Raw genomic sequence first — 16,092 nt, 5'->3', positions numbered from 1 at the left:
CGGACAATTTAGAAGTGAGCCCACCCAATACACTTTGGATTTCAGAATCACTTAATCCTGATTTCCCCTCTGCAGCCCAGAGATTGCATTAGTTTGAAGAGTCGGGAGAGCCCAGCTCCCGCTGTCAAAGAGTTGATCATTAAATACACAATTTCTCCTACTGTCATTTCTTGATTGGGTTGGATTTTATTCAGTGCACAGAGCACTGGTCTCTTATTTGATTACTTATCTGTTTATTACTTATTTTATATTAACGAGTAGGAAAACCCAAAAGGTACAAAATGGGACACAACACTGAAGGACTGGATTGCCTGGGTGGGGAAGGGATATAAGGAGGCTTCTCCCACCTTATGTCTCCTGCACAAGAGCTAGGGAAGACTCTTCCATCCAGGTCCTCCAAGGCCACTGACCCCAAAAGGAGAATGGAAGGAGCCACAACCAAGGTTGAAACGAAACAAATCCTCAGCCCAATGGTTGGGGTAAAGAGGCATTGGTCTTCTGGTGGTGCCACCTTTCAGATGAGACAGAAAAGAGGGGACATGACTATCTGCATTCATGAAATCTATCGCCTTGCTGCCTTTTCCCAGCTCTGTGACGGATATCCTGTGTGACTTTGGGCAAGTCACATCACCTGTCTCCAGCCCAATTTCCCCAGCCTCAGGACAGGGAATGTAATACTCTCCTATCTCACCGGGGTGTTGCAAGACTGAATTTGTTTGTGTCTGTAAAACACTTTGAGATCCTCAAGTGCAATGCCCTATACCAATGCAAAGTATGACATTTATTATTGATTCCAGGGCAGCTCAGCACATGTACGTGGGTACTAGGCAGGATTTTCACATTGTACAGCCAGGAAATATCTGTAAGGGGCTCACCTTTGCAGAGGTGTTAAATGAGATTTGCCTAGTCCAGAGAAGCGTGATTTGGAAGCCTATGTATATTAGCAGGCTTTAGTCTTATCCTGCCTCTTGGAGTGGTCTGGATTAGCCGAAGGAGTGTATAGGTACGTAGGAAGAACTGCTGAACACCCTAATGAAAATGAATGTGTCTCCCTGGATGTCCAGCACCACCCAGGTTCAGGGTCCTGCTATAGCCAAGCCAGTGGAAACAGCAGACTGAATCCTTACAAGCTATTTCCGTTTTGCCTGTCTTCCTTGCACCTCATTGACTCCTTATACTTTGTGCAGGCTTCCCACTTGCTCTTTCTCTTTAATGCCTATGGAAATTAACAAGCTTTCTATCTCACACACCTGGCAGGGGAGCAGTGTTAACACAGAGAAAACATGTTTTAACTCTTAACTACTGGATGGCCTCCCTTCAGGGAATCAAAGCGCCATTTGCTTTAATTGTGGCTGTCAAATTATCCTCCCTCTTAAGTGTGAAACTGCACTTCATTGGCAATTGGGATTCCCCAGGGAGATGGCATTTGTAAGGGCTGATCCCCGGGGAGAGCTTGTGGGAACAGTTAAAGAAACAGCAATTGCTTTGCCCTCTTTCTCCCCTCACTTCTCTCATCACAAACTGGGGATCCCTTTCTTTGTTCTTCCATGTTTCTTCCCGGATATACACTCCTGCTTGTTTCTGCGCTGCCTGTGTTTCCTATTTATTCTTCCCCTATAACTCTTGCAGGAATAATACACATCTTTTCTTTGTACTGGTAATATACTTGATCAAATGCGTTTCATGCAGCTGTGAAGTGTCACTATATTTATAATTTATAATTCTGCAAAGCGACCCAGTTTTTATGGCCCTTAAAAGGGAGAAGGCAGTATTCTTCCAAAATAATGAATGATGCATTATTATACAACTGATACTAATATGAATGTTGTTTGCAGTGTTGTTGTAGCCATGCTAGTTCCAGAGAGACAAGGTGGGTGAGGTAATGTCTTTTATGTGACCAACTTCTGCTGGTGGAAAGGATAAACTTTCTACAAGCTTGGTGACACTCAAAAGCTTGTCTCTTCCATCAACAGAAATTGGTTCAATAAAAGCTATGACCTCACCCAGCTTGTCTCTATCAATATCAATAGCGCTTTGCCTTGTATAGTGCCTCTTCTTCCGCATGAGTGTATCCTAGTTATTACTATTTATATTATAGTAATGCTTATGGGCTGAGATCAAAGCCTCGTTATTATAGTCTATACTGGTGCTTTCACCACACTCCTCAACATAACTTCTCAGCACCTTCTAGTAGTTCTTTAAGTGGCATGACTAACATCTGTCATCTGTGCTTTATTTTCTCTCTCTCATTCTGCTAGGTTATTATACAGACACATAATGGGGGACCCTCTCTGCCTTGTAACACCTGCAGTGTGAACAAACAAGGCAGGCAAAGGCAGTATTGTTATGCTCATTTTCCAGATGGGGGATGGAAACATTAAGACCCAGATCCTCAAGGAGCCTACATACCTTTGAGGATCCGAACCTAAATAATTTGCCAAAGGCCACACACAGTGTGTGGCAGGGCTGAGAATAAAAGACAGCTCTCCAATGCCTTAAACCACAAGAGCATCCTTCCTCTCCTTGAAGAGCTGTTGTTTTTTACGTGTATTGTTTAATCTTATGTGGCCAAATCTGGAGCTGCGGTATATCACTGTCACCACACTGGCTTCAAGGCAACCATGCTGATTTACCCCAACAGAGATTCTGACTCCAAGAGACCTTGCTAGTTAAGTGACATTTTAAATATCATCTGATATATTTGGCATCTAATGCCTTTTGTAAAACATAACTGGGATGCATTTCCAGTTGCAGAGTTCTTCAGCAATTTAGACTTTCTACTCCAATTAATGTTAATGTGAGCCGTGAGGCCTAACATCTGAGCGTGGTTTTGAAAATGGACCCTGGTGGTAAGAAATACACAGATATATATTTTCTTCCATATAAATTACTTTCTGAGATAATCTCAGTTTCTCTCTCCCCACTCTTCTTTTCTCACCTCTGCTTCCTCCCCTTTTTTCTGCTGAACTCTACATTACTAAATAAAAGTTTCATTACTACCTAGGTGGCCTAAAATGATTTTTATTCAGTACGATGATGAATTTTAATAGGAGTAAAATGTCGGACACAGCTGGAATTATTTTTAAAAGCATCAGTAAGTTAGGACAGTAGTACAGAAGCCCTAGTATAATTACGTTGGCGGCCCCCAGTTATCAGTAGCCAAACAAGGCTACTCAGCGGTCAATTGCTTTGTTATTTAATGTGGCGGCTTTATGTTTCCAAGGTGCAATTGGATATTAAAAGCTTCTTTTCCCCCCTGAAGTGACTAAATAATGGGATTTCGCTTCCATGCTGCACTTCTTGGTTACAGTGTGAGTAGGAGGTGCTCCCAGTGCTGCTCTCTTTTTTGCTGGAATCCTCCTAGTCTTTTGCAAGAAAAATGCCATTTTTCACTTGAAAAGAGCCAGTCTCTGTGGTGAGCACAGAAGTCTCATTTAGCTGCCCATTCTCCTTAGGGGTGCAAATGTGAGCCATTGTGGGGGGAAGGGGGGGTTGTGGGCTGGAGTCCATTTTGGGGTTGTCTCCCTCTGTACCTGGAATCCATACTTAATCTGCTCAACAATCTAGCTCAGATTCTTATCCCAAGGCCTATGCCCAGTTTCCAATAAATGTGGGCCCCGGCATCCTATTCAGCTTCCTCTCTGACCAGCCATGGAAGTTGTACCAAGTGTCTCTTCCAGGTGGGCACAGAAATCCCATCCTGTTGCTTTTCCTCTTTGGAGCTAAGCCCAGAGTCCATTCTAGGTAGTCACAATTGTCCAGTACAGATTCTTTTTCTTCAAGAGACTATAGCCAGAGATCAATTAAAATGGACACAGAATTCTGATCCCAAGGGTGTTATCCATGGCCACACCAAGCAAATCCATGACTAGATCCCTCAGCATGATCCCCACAACTCCACTCACTGCCCATGGCACTCTCTCTACCCCCTGTGCCCACCCATTTACCTCTTGCAACCTGGCTCTCTGGGCAGAGCTGGCCCATCAGGGAGACAGCCTAGCAGCGGATGGTGGATCTGAGCAGTCATCACAGCTAGTTTTTGCCTCGTTCAAATTAGCAGTTCTGGATAAGGGGAGCCATGCTTGATGACTGATGCTTCCAAAGACCTGGTCAGGAGCCATGCACCCAAATCACAGTGACTTTCAGTGAGAACTGAACACCCAGCTCCTTTGAAATGCCCAGGGTATGTGTTTAGTTTTCAGCATTCAAAAGTGTCCTGTGTCTGAGAAGCGAGTGTCATGTGATGAACTGCAGACCGACTGAGAAATGAAGTTACCATGCAACTTTGACCATCTAACTCAACCTCTGCCCATGGAAGGATCCCGCTAGGACTTGGTCTTTCATTCAAAAGTGGTGTCCAACTTCCTCTATTTTTTTCAAAATAACCTGCCCCAGAATTTTTTTCTCCTCTTAAGTACATGATCCGCCTCCCACTTAGAACACGCCTGCAGGAGGCAAGGGATGGGTGAGGTACAGTCCTGCTGCCATGTTGGGTTTTCTACATGCCCCATGCTGGCTAGGTGTGTGGGGATCATCTCTCCCTTTACTGACTGGCCCACTTAGAAGATAAGTGCCTTTTGCTACAAGCTAGCAGAGCTGTTCCTCTAGCTCAAGTGGTAGAGGCTTATGCTGTTGGCGATAGAAGTCTTGGTTCTGTCCTTACTGGTGACCAATTGTAGGGACTTCTTACAGAGCAGAGACCTGTATAGGATTTGTAGTTCTGTGCCCCTTAGGAGGAGCTTTCTCTGGAATTTGAGCTCTCTACAGCACAAGTATCTTCAGCTCAGTCTCAGGCCTATGCTCTGCATTTAACTCCTTGCTACAGCCAGGACAGAGGCCTTGTCTTCACTGCTTAATAAAGTGACTCTTTTTATTTCAGGGCAACTACCAGTAAAAACTTAGTAGACAACAGGCACTTTAGTTTTATCATGAGGTAAATGGCCAGGTAAACAGCCCTATCCCCCCTCCAGGAGTTGATCTTGGTGAGTTTACCTCATGGTAGAACTAAAGTGTCTGGCCTTCAGTGTGGTTTACCTCAGCATAGCTCATGCACCTTAATTACCCTGAGGTTAAAAACACATCTTTCTGTTGCAGTGAAGTCAAGACCAGAGAGGCCATTAACCCCAATGGCAATGTGTCCTGTCCTTGCAGTGTCTTGTTTCTGTATTGTTTGGTGGGTGCTGGCTGTTTGTCCAGTGCTTCTGCCATGACTGCTTAATCCTAACAGCGATGGGTGCAGAGCAAAAGCCTAGATCCAAACGCCCCTGAACTTCAAAACGGGGCAGAACCAGAATCTGGTTATCTGTTACACTCATGGCAAATGCACCTCTAGCCCCCCAAACACCTGCCAGTTAAGTTGCCCATTGAGAAAAGCCTGGCTTGGCTGTGCTGACAGTATTTCTTATTTAGAGCTGGAAGCCTCAGCAAGGGTCTGTAAAGGAGTGGGGAGAAGGAGCTTGGTTCTTAGGCCAGAATACACAGTGATTGAGCCATGCAGTGGGCAAGAAAGGCAGAGGGAAAAGAGGCAGCGTTTGGGCAGAGGTAATTACCAGTGCAGCATTAAGCAAACCCTGTTTTATTAAAGTTATGGCTCATGCTGGCATTAGAGCAATAGAGGTGTCAATTCTCCTGTTACTAACTCCACTGCCTGGGGCACAGATTTCAGCTAACACAGCCAAGAGCTGAAGCTAATCTCAAGGACAGATGGGAAGGCCAGGGGTAATTACCCCAGCCTAGCATAAAACCAGAGGGGAAGGGAAGGAGAATTCAGGCAAAGCTGTATTGCTTCTATGGAAAGAAAAGGAAGTATCTAAAGAATAGTAACAGAAAAAGTCCTGCTGCAAGATTTCCTAATGTGGGGAAAGGAGGTAAAGGGTTGTTTCCATTAAACCCTTTCCTTTTTGCTATAGAAGTATGAACATCTAGGACCAAATTGGGAGGACATATCTAGTGGGGTCCTGCAGGGGTCAGTTCTGGACCTATTTTCATTAATGACTTGGCTGATGGAGTGGAGAGGAGAGTATGTTTATAAGATTTGTAGATGACACCAAACTTGGAGGAGTTGCAAGCTCTTGATCTTGATAAACTGGAGAATTGGTTTGAAATCAGTAAGATGAAATTCAATAAAGACAAGTGCAAAGTATTGCATTTAGGAAGGAAAAATCAAATACACAACTGAAAAATGGGAAATAACTGGCTCGGCAGCAGTATTGCCAAAAAGGATCTCGGGATAATAGTGGATCACAAATTGGACATGAGCCAATAATGTGCAGCCACTGCAACAAAAGCAACTGGAGAGGCTTCAGGTAAAGTATTGTGCTCAGTTTGGGATGCCACAGTCTACGAAAGACGTGAACAAATCAGAGAGAGTCCAGAGGAGAGCAACAAAAATTATGAGAGTTAGAAAACAATGACCTATGAGGAAAGGTTGAAAGAACTTGCGATGTTTAGTTGAGAGAAGATAAGGCTGAGGGGGAACATGATAACAGTCTTCAAATATGTGAAAGGTTGTTGTAAAGAGGATGGTGATCAGTTGTTCTCCATGTCCACAGAGGGAAGGACAAGAAGTAATGGGCTTAGTGTGCAGCAAGGGAGAGTTAGGTTAGAGATTAGGAAGAACTTTCTAACCATAAGGCTAGTTAAGCATTGGAACAGGTTACCTCAGAAGGTTGTCTCTGTCACTGGAAGTTTTCAAGAACAGGTTAGCTGTCAGGAATGGCCTAGGTATACTTAAGCGTGCCTCAGCACATGGGGGATAGATTAGATGATCGCTCGAGGTCCGTTCCAACCCTACATTTCTATGATTGTACAATTTGAAGTCTTTGGCAGCCCAGCCCCCACCCTATCTCCTCATTCTATTATCTTACCCCAAGATTGACTCTGGCCTTCGCTCCACCTGCATTACCTGCTTGTCAGCTTTCCCCACAAGCATCTCCACACTTTCTCCTGGGTCACTCTTACATACACAGGGAAAAACTCCCCATCAAAATCCACAAAGTCACCATTTTATCCAAGCTCCACCTTAAAATTCCCCTGTGCTGTGATGCTTACAGAAAACTGCCACTGGAGAATGGCTAGGCGGCTGGCGAGCTGCAGTTCCTGTGACTTCTGCTTCTACCTATTACACTTATGAATTACTTATGACCTCCACTTTTTACTGTCTCCCCATTCTGCCTCCCTGCTTGTTTCTTTGTCTCATCCACCTATTTCATCATGTCTACTGGGCTGTCAGAGCTCTTTCGGACCAGGACTTTTACCATAAGTGTGACTGATGCTTCACTAGAACTCATTCAAACATGGGAGTTTCCTATGTAAAAAATGGTGCTGAAAACAAATGTATTATTTTTGGGGAAAAAAGAATAGGGGGGTTTCTACATTTTCCCCCCTGGGTTTTCTGTTTTTGATAAAAACCACAGAAATTTTGATAACTTGTGTCCCCCTGAGCCACCGCAGTGCTTCACGGGAGTTATAGTGCTTCATGTCCCTAGTCTTCCTTATGGGCTAGACTGCTGACTAGATTACATTTCCCATGATGCCTCATGATGGTGAGATATCCCTGAATCAGTGTGCAGATCAGCCAGCGTGAAGACTGTGGTGCATCTTGGGAGATGTACTCCAGCCAGGAAGCACAGCCCATTGGGTAGAATAAGGTCAGTGGGCACCCAAATTACAACACCAGTGAGGGACTGCAGTAGCTCAGGCTGACACATTCAGCTAACTGAAATGTTTTCATCCAAATCCACTCATCTTGAAAGGAACTATTTTATTCCAATTTTTACAATGGCAAATTGAACATTTTTCACACAATCAACATTTTTCGTACAGACAATTTCAATTCTTGCTGAAATCTTTTATCAGCAGGAAATGCCTGACTAGCTGTCGTGATGACTATGGACAAATGTCAGGAATAATCAAGGAATTCTGTGACATGATCATGCAGACTGGTTGGAATTTACCAGGATACTTAATCCAAAGGAGTCAGCACACATTTTCACTAAACAGCTGCATGGTGCTATATGTGATGTTAAAGCCTGAAGCCCAGGGAGCCTTCTGTAGATCACTGTAGCCTACAGAATTGTATCTTCTAGTGCCAACAATATACCCAGTTAAGGTAGGGTATGCCATGTCTTAGCTGTGCTTTGCTGCTCTCTCCTATGCTGCCAAAGCACAAGTTATGTGAAGAATTGGGATGATGGTTTTTTGCATTAAAATGAACTCATTTTTTCTTATTTTGTTTTTCCTCTTTTCTCTTTTAGGGGGAATACATCAGTAGTTCATCTCACAAGGAAATGGAGACAGGACAGCATACTGCTGACCTCCATTTCCTCTGGCAAAGCACCCTGCCACCATGACTGCAGGATGAATGCTGACGTCTCCACCGCGAAGTCAGGCTCTTGTGCCAAGGCTTCGCTCTGTCCTGATGAGCAGAGGCGATGAGAGCCCTCGTCTCAGCAGCATGCACTGTGCCGGCCAGCAGATGCCCTGTCCTGTACATAGTCAATGAGATGTCTGTACAAGATTTTGCCCCGTTGTAATTTTTTTTCCCGATTCGTTGATTGTGTTTAAATTGTCAGAGTTTGTAACGGTAACTTTCAGAGAATATTGTACTAAAGAGAAAATTGCACTCAATAAAAATGATGAAATAAGCCTGATGACTTTTCCTTCCCCTCTGATAGATTTTATTTTTTTCCTGGTATTTGTCTTTGACTTAGAACTGGTTAAATACTGTAAAAATAGTGGAGAAATTCATCATTATGAATTATTCATTTTGCTTTACTAGTAATTAAATCTCCAAGAGATAAATATATGGCAGTAGAAAATGTTTTTCCTTTTTGCATTAGGCTGGGATGTTCAGAAGCACTCAGCACTGGCCAGACTCTGCTCCCGTTGGTGTTACTGGTCATTCGCCATTGACGTCAATGGGAGCAGATTTAAGCCAACAGTGTATACTTTAGAAAATGTCACTTTTAAGGCTTGCCTATGCGGAGAGTTAGTATGTGGCAAGATGGAATGTAAGTCTGCAGTGCACTCACCTGCCACCTGCTAACTGGCCATGTGGCCCCTAAAAGTTCCACAGTGCACTATCTCTCCTTATAAACAAGCCCTTAGCCTTTTTGGCAGTATTGAGGGTGAGTTTGAATCATAGAATCATAGAATCATAGAATATCAGGGTTGGAAGGGACCCCAGAAGGTCATCTAGTCCAACCCCCTGCTCAAAGCAGGACCAAGTCCCAGTTAAATCATCCCAGCCAGGGCTTTGTCAAGCCTGACCTTAAAAACCTCTAAGGAAGGAGATTCTACCACCTCCCTAGGTAACGCATTCCAGTGTTTCACCACCCTCTTAGTGAAAAAGTTTTTCCTAATATCCAATCTAAACCTCCCCCATTGCAACTTGAGACCATTACTCCTCGTTCTGTCATCTGCTACCATTGAGAACAGTCTAGAGCCATCCTCTTTGGAACCCCCTTTCAGGTAGTTGAAAGCAGCTATCAAATCCCCCCTCATTCTTCTCTTCTGCAGACTAAACAATCCCAGCTCCCTCAGCCTCTCCTCATAAGTCATGTGCTCTAGACCCCTAATCATTTTTGTTGCCCTTCGCTGGACTCTTTCCAATTTATCCACATCCTTCTTGTAGTGTGGGGCCCAAAACTGGACACAGTACTCCAGATGAGGCCTCACCAGTGTCGAATAGAGGGGAACGATCACGTCCCTCGATCTGCTCGCTATGCCCCTACTTATACATCCCAAAATGCCATTGGCCTTCTTGGCAACAAGGGCACACTGCTGACTCATATCCAGCTTCTCGTCCACTGTCACCCCTAGGTCCTTTTCCGCAGAACTGCTGCCTAGCCATTCGGTCCCTAGTCTGTAGCGGTGCATTGGATTCTTCCGTCCTAAGTGCAGGACCCTGCACTTATCCTTATTGAACCTCATCAGATTTCTTTTGGCCCAATCCTCCAATTTGTCTAGGTCCTTCTGTATCCTATCCCTCCCCTCCAGCGTATCTACCACTCCTCCCAGTTTAGTATCATCCGCAAATTTGCTGAGAGTGCAATCCACACCATCCTCCAGATCATTTATGAAGATATTGAACAAAACCGGCCCCAGGACCGACCCCTGGGGCACTCCACTTGACACCGGCTGCCAACTAGACATGGAGCCATTGATCACTACCCGTTGAGCCCGACAATCTAGCCAGCTTTCTACCCACCTTATAGTGCATTCATCCAGCCCATACTTCCTTAACTTGCTGACAAGAATGCTGTGGGAGACCGTGTCAAAAGCTTTGCTAAAGTCAAGAAACAATACATCCACTGCTTTCCCTTCATCCACAGAACCAGTAATCTCATCATAAAAGGTGATTAGATTAGTCAGGCATGACCTTCCCTTGGTGAATCCATGCTGACTGTTCCTGATCACTTTCCTCTCCTCTAAGTGCTTCAGGATTGATTCTCTGAGGACCTGCTCCATGATTTTTCCAGGGACTGAGGTGAGGCTGACTGGCCTGTAGTTCCCAGGATCCTCCTTCTTCCCTTTTTTAAAGATGGGCACTACATTAGCCTTTTTCCAGTCATCCGGGACTTCCCCCGTTCGCCACGAGTTTTCAAAGATAATGGCCAAGGGCTCTGCAATCACAGCCGCCAATTCCTTCAGCACTCTCGGATGCAATTCGTCCGGCCCCATGGACTTGTGCACGTCCAGCTTTTCTAAATAGTCCCTAACCACCTCTATCTCTACAGAGGGCTGGCCATCTCTTCCCCATTTTGTGATGCCCAGCACAGCAGTCTGGGAGCTGACCTTGTTAGTGAAAACAGAGGCAAAAAAAGCATTGAGTACATTAGCTTTTTCCACATCCTCTGTCACTAGGTTGCCTCCCTCATTCAGTAAGGAGCCCACACTTTCCTTGGCTTTCTTCTTGTTGCCAACATACCTGAAGAAACCCTTCTTGTTACTCTTGACATCTCTTGCTAGCTGCAGCTCCAGGTGCGATTTGGCCCTCCTGATATCTTTCCTACATGCCCGAGCAATATTTTTATACTCTTCCCTGGTCATATGTCCAACCTTCCACTCCTTGTAAGCTTCTTTTTTATGTTTAAGATCTGCTAGGATTTCACCATTAAGCCAAGCTGGTCGCCTGCCATATTTACTATTCTTTCGACTCATCGGGATGGTTTGTCCCTGTAACCTCAACAGGGATTCCTTGAAATACAGCCAGCTCTCCTGGACTCCCTTCCCCTTCATGTTAGTCCCCCAGGGGATCCTGGCCATCTGTTCCCTGAGGGAGTCAAAGTCTGCTTTCCTGAAGTCCAGGGTCCGTATCCTGCTGCTTACCTTTCTTCCCTGCGTCAGGATCCTGAACTCAACCAACTCATGGTCACTGCCTCCCAGATTCCCATCCACTTTTGCTTCCCCCACTAATTCTACCTGGTTTGTGAGCAGCAGGTCAAGAAAAGCGCCCCCCCTAGTTGGCTCCCCTAGCACTTGCACCAGGAAATTGTCCCCTACGCTTTCCAAAAACTTCCTGGATTGTCTATGCACCGCTGTATTGCTCTCCCAGCAGATATCAGGAAAATTAAAGTCACCCATGAGAATCAGGGCATGCGATCTAGTAGCTTCCGTGAGTTGCCGGAAGAAAGCCTCATCCACCTCATCCCCCTGGTCCGGTGGTCTATAGCAGACTCCCACCACTACATCACTCTTGTTGCACACACTTCTAAACTTAATCCAGAGACACTCAGGTTTTTCCACAGTTTCGTACCGGAGCTCTGAGCAGTCATACTGCTCCCTTACATACAGTGCTACTCCCCCACCTTTTCTGCCCTGCCTGTCCTTCCTGAACAGTTTATAACCATCCATGACTGTACTCCAGTCATGTGAGTTATCCCACCAAGTCTCTGTTATTCCAATCACGTCATAGTTCCTTGACATCACCAGGACCTCCAGTTCTCCCTGCTTGTTTCCAAGGCTTTGTGCATTTGTATATAAGCACTTGAGATAACCTGTTGATCGCCCCTCATTCCCAGTATGAGGCAGGAGCCCTCCCCTCACAGACATTCCTGCCTGTGCTTCCTCCCGGTATCCCGCTTTCCCACTTACCTCAGGGCTTTGGTCTCCTTCCCCCGGTGAACCTAGTTTAAAGCCCTCCTCACTAGGTTAGCCAGCCTGCTGGCAAAGATGCTCTTCCCTCTCTTCGTAAGATGGAGCCCGTCTCTCCCCAGCACTCCTCCTTCATGGAACACCATCCCATGGTCAAAGAATCCAAAGCCTTCTCTCCGACACCACCTGCGTAGCCATTCGTTGACTTCCACGATTCGACGGTCCCTACCCAGGCCTTTTCCTTCCACGGGGAGGATGGACGAGAACACCACTTGCGCCTCCAACTCCTTTATCCTTCTTCCCAGAGCCACGTAGTCCGCAGTGATCCGCTCAAGGTCATTCTTGGCAGTATCATTGGTGCCCACGTGGAGAAGCAGGAAGGGGTAGCGATCCGAGGGCTTGATGAGTCTCGGCAGTCTCTCCGTCACATCGCGAATCTTAGCCCCTGGCAAGCAGCAGACTTCTCGGTTTTCCCGGTCAGGGCGGCAGATAGATGACTCAGTCCCCCGGAGGAGAGAGTCCCCGACCACCACCACCCGCCTTCTCCTCTTGGGAGTGGTGGTCGTGGAACCCCCAACCTCAGGACATCGCATCTCATGCCTTCCAACCAGCGGAGTCTCCTTCTGCTTTCTGCCCCCAGACATATCATCTGGTCCACTCTCCGCAATGGTACCTGTGGAGAGAACATGAAAGCGGTTAGTTACCTGTGTCTGTGTTACTGGAACCCGGACATTCCGCTTACCTCTTCTGGAGGTCACATGTTGCCAAGCTTCTTCACTGGCCTCTTGGCTCCTCTGTGCAACCTGCTCTATATCTTTAGAGCTTTGTGCCCCTAGAAGCCTATCCTGAGTTTTGTCCAGAAAATCCTCAGTCTCTCGTATACAACGCAGGGTCGTTACCTGTTACTCCAGACCTTCAATCTTCTCTTCCAGTATGGAGACCAGCTTGCACTTTGTACAGACAAAGTCGCTTCTGTCCTGTGGAAGAAAGACAAACATGGCACATCCAGTGCAGGTCACAACAGCTGAACCCCCCCCTTCCATATCACCTACCTACTATGAGCTTCCTCAGAGACGTTGGCAAGATGTAAGCCTCACTGGGCTCACTCCAGGCGAACTCCCTGGCAAACTCCTGCTGTGAGCTGCTCTGCTGTCCCCGCTGCTCAGCTGGTTCGCTGCCGCTCAGCTGGTTCGCGAGGCTCTGGCTATTTTTAAAAAGAATACGTTCAAACATTAGAATACATTCAAACATTAGAGCCCCTCTGTGCTTCTTTTGACTGCACTGAGTCAGAGAGGCTTCTTGCGCCTTGAAGTTCAACCAGTGACAGTGTCAACCATTGTTTGGTCCAATGAATATTTAAATATTTGTACAAAGTGGAACAGCTTCAATAGGTAAGATTGACAGAAGCCAATCGTAGCATAACCGATAGTCTGCTCACTTGGGATGGGGGAGATCTTCATTCAAGTCCCTGCTGCAGTGCTGGGATTCAGAAGTGGGTCTCCCACAACGCAGGCCAGTACCCTGACAGTGGCTAAAGGTTATAAAGTGGGGGAGACACCTCACACACGCAGGTACCTATGTTTTCTGGAGCTGACTGGAATGAAACAGTTTGTATGACCCAAAATGGACTTTTCCAATTGCCTGACAATTTCTGAACATTTTTGGAAATGAAATATTTTTTCTGACTTCTTTTGGTTTGCTGGCCAAACTGAAACACAAATTCTTCACCCAGCTCTAGTTAAAGGTAACTGCAAGGCTTTCTGCAAGTCTTTCAGTTGACTTCAGTGGGCCTTGAATCAAACCCCAGAGTCCTTAATGAAAATATTTCCATCATATATACAAAATGCAAAGGGGTTGGAAGGACAGTAGCAGATTGAGAGCAGAGTTAGGGTTGTTTGTGTGTCCTTGACTGCATGATCCAGTTTAACAATGTTGTGTTTGCTAGAGGACTTTCCCTTCACCCCCTTCCCTGGTTCTTGTCACACAGACAGAAAGCAGAAGGCCAGAAGTCTGAAGTGCAGACAATGCAATGTTTATTGGGGTTAGTTTTGAGCAAACATATCCATAGCTCTGATGCTACAGAGCCTGTTCCCAGTGCTTTGTTCACCCACTCCTTGGCAGGCATAATTATACCTGCAGTACACGCCCTTGGTCCCACCTCTTACAATTTATGGTCATGGTCCATTTTGAGGGGTCGTGAGGCTGGGGGGCTTTGTCCCACCTCTTTTGTATCCCATGGAAGGGGTAAGGAGTGGGTTGTGCTATGGTCAGGGACAGGAATTTCTTTGCCCTCTTAGTGCTTCTTATACCTTCCCCCCCAATTCTCCCTGTCCCTCCTGACTGGTTGCTTGACCTTGCCTTGAGATAGGAGTCAAGGACACACAAACAGAGGGGCGGCAGAGTGAGAGAGCGAGACGATGAGTCAAGCAACCGCAAGAAGAGGGTGTCAGGCTGAAAGAGCGAATCCCCAGAGTGGCCAGGAGGAGGCACCACTGGGCAGTGAGTAGAGGTCCCCATGACAGCCACTGACAGCTTGATGGCCTTCACAGGACTCTGAAGGTGTCTGTATAGGTCAGGGAAGCTGCGCAGTGTTGCTGGAGCATTAACAAAATATGTCTGAGTCAATTAGCGAGCACAATTGGGTCCTAGATTTAAACTTCCCCCTGCCCTGTTTTCTGGTAGTGCCTGTCTAGGGTTTCTAGGATACACTGGGTCAGATCCTCAGCTGGTATCAAGCTGCATGGCTTCACTGAAGCTACACCAATTGGGGATCTGGCCTGCTGACTTCCCAGGAGCTATGGCCAATTCACACCAGCTAGGGCTCTGGCCCACTCACTCTCCTTGAGCTCTGGCTGATTCACACCAGCTGGGGCTCTGATTTTTTCAATTACTTTTAGATAATTATTCAAAACTGTCTCCCTCTTTACCTCCGTGCTCTAGTGCAGTGTCATGTACTGCAGACACAGAGCATTCAAAAAGCGTTCTAGCTCCTCTGAACACAAATATATACAGCTGTCAAACCCCAGACCAGACAGGAGGCTCAGAGTGACAAATCATTGCGTCATGGCTATCAGGTTTGAAAAGCTAGAAGCAGAGTGATGCTTTCCATTTCTCTGCAGGTGGGCCAAGAAATTTCAATATGCCTGGCTCCTGACACCAGTGTACCTCAATGGGCTTCAATGAACACTCCTGATTTACACCAGAAAGGGGCAGACAATCAGGCCAGGAAGATGCCAAATAAAACCTTGTGAATAAAGCCAGTTAAGGACCAAATCCCTACTGGGTGTACGTTGTCCAGTTCCATGGATGTTACTGAAGCTAATGTGGTTTACAGTAGCTGAGGATCTGACCTTAAGTGTATGGTAAAGATGCTGAGTATGGTTCTCTGCTCTGTTACAGTAGATTGGAATCAGTGTCACTCCACAGGCTTCAGTGCAGAACTGGAGAATCCATCCCAGAAGTATCTGTAAGATGATAAACAGAATTTGGGGCAAGCAACATTGGTGATGAGGAGATGGGGAAGCTATCTCCAGGTTCCAGGAGCCTCCTTTCCTGCTGACATGTACTCCATTCTGCCTGGACCATGGTGCACACCTGCAGAGCAGCTAACACCTGTAAGACCTTGCAGTTGACAACACTTTGAATGAACAGCTCTCCAGCTGACAGAAATCAGGAACCATGATGAAGACCCTCAGGACTTAGTAGTTGCCAAATATTGGCTCTTTGACAAAACAGGGACAGTACAGCCCTCAGAAGATCTAGCTGAGCACATTATATTTCATAGCTAATTAGGAATGTCACGAATCTTTCAGTTGTACATGGGCTCTTGCTGTCGATAATATTTTACTGCTTTACAATCTTTCACATTTGTGCTTAAGATATTAAGTTTACTCTATTCCTCGGCAAATGCAGCTCTGGAAAAATGCTGCCACTTTACAAACTCACAAAACAGCTGCATATTAAATCCAATGGTTTAAATCCACATTAAATCCCAAA

At 45.9% G+C, this 16,092-nt stretch overlaps 1 protein-coding gene across 5 annotated transcripts in view; it reads left to right on the top strand.

Moving 5' to 3' along the window:
* The window catches only part of EPHB1 (EPH receptor B1), a 356,679-nt gene extending 340,835 nt beyond the window's left edge, over nucleotides 1–15,844 (top strand). For 4 of the 5 annotated variants that reach the window (XM_043523075.1, XM_027819335.3, XM_027819337.3 and 1 more), the window contains one exon: nucleotides 8,256–8,658. The gene's annotated coding sequence lies outside the window, so the exon portion shown is untranslated. Of the gene's footprint in view, nucleotides 1–8,255; nucleotides 8,659–15,495 lie in introns of those variants that run through there. The other variant, XM_007056966.4, reaches the window with a different exon arrangement.
* The last annotated feature ends 248 nt before the right edge of the window (nucleotides 15,845–16,092 follow it).

This window comes from Chelonia mydas, chromosome 9 (genome assembly GCF_015237465.2).
Source record: "Chelonia mydas isolate rCheMyd1 chromosome 9, rCheMyd1.pri.v2, whole genome shotgun sequence".
NCBI lineage: Eukaryota > Metazoa > Chordata > Testudines > Cheloniidae > Chelonia > Chelonia mydas.
This window is presented reverse-complemented; position numbering and strand designations above follow the sequence as displayed.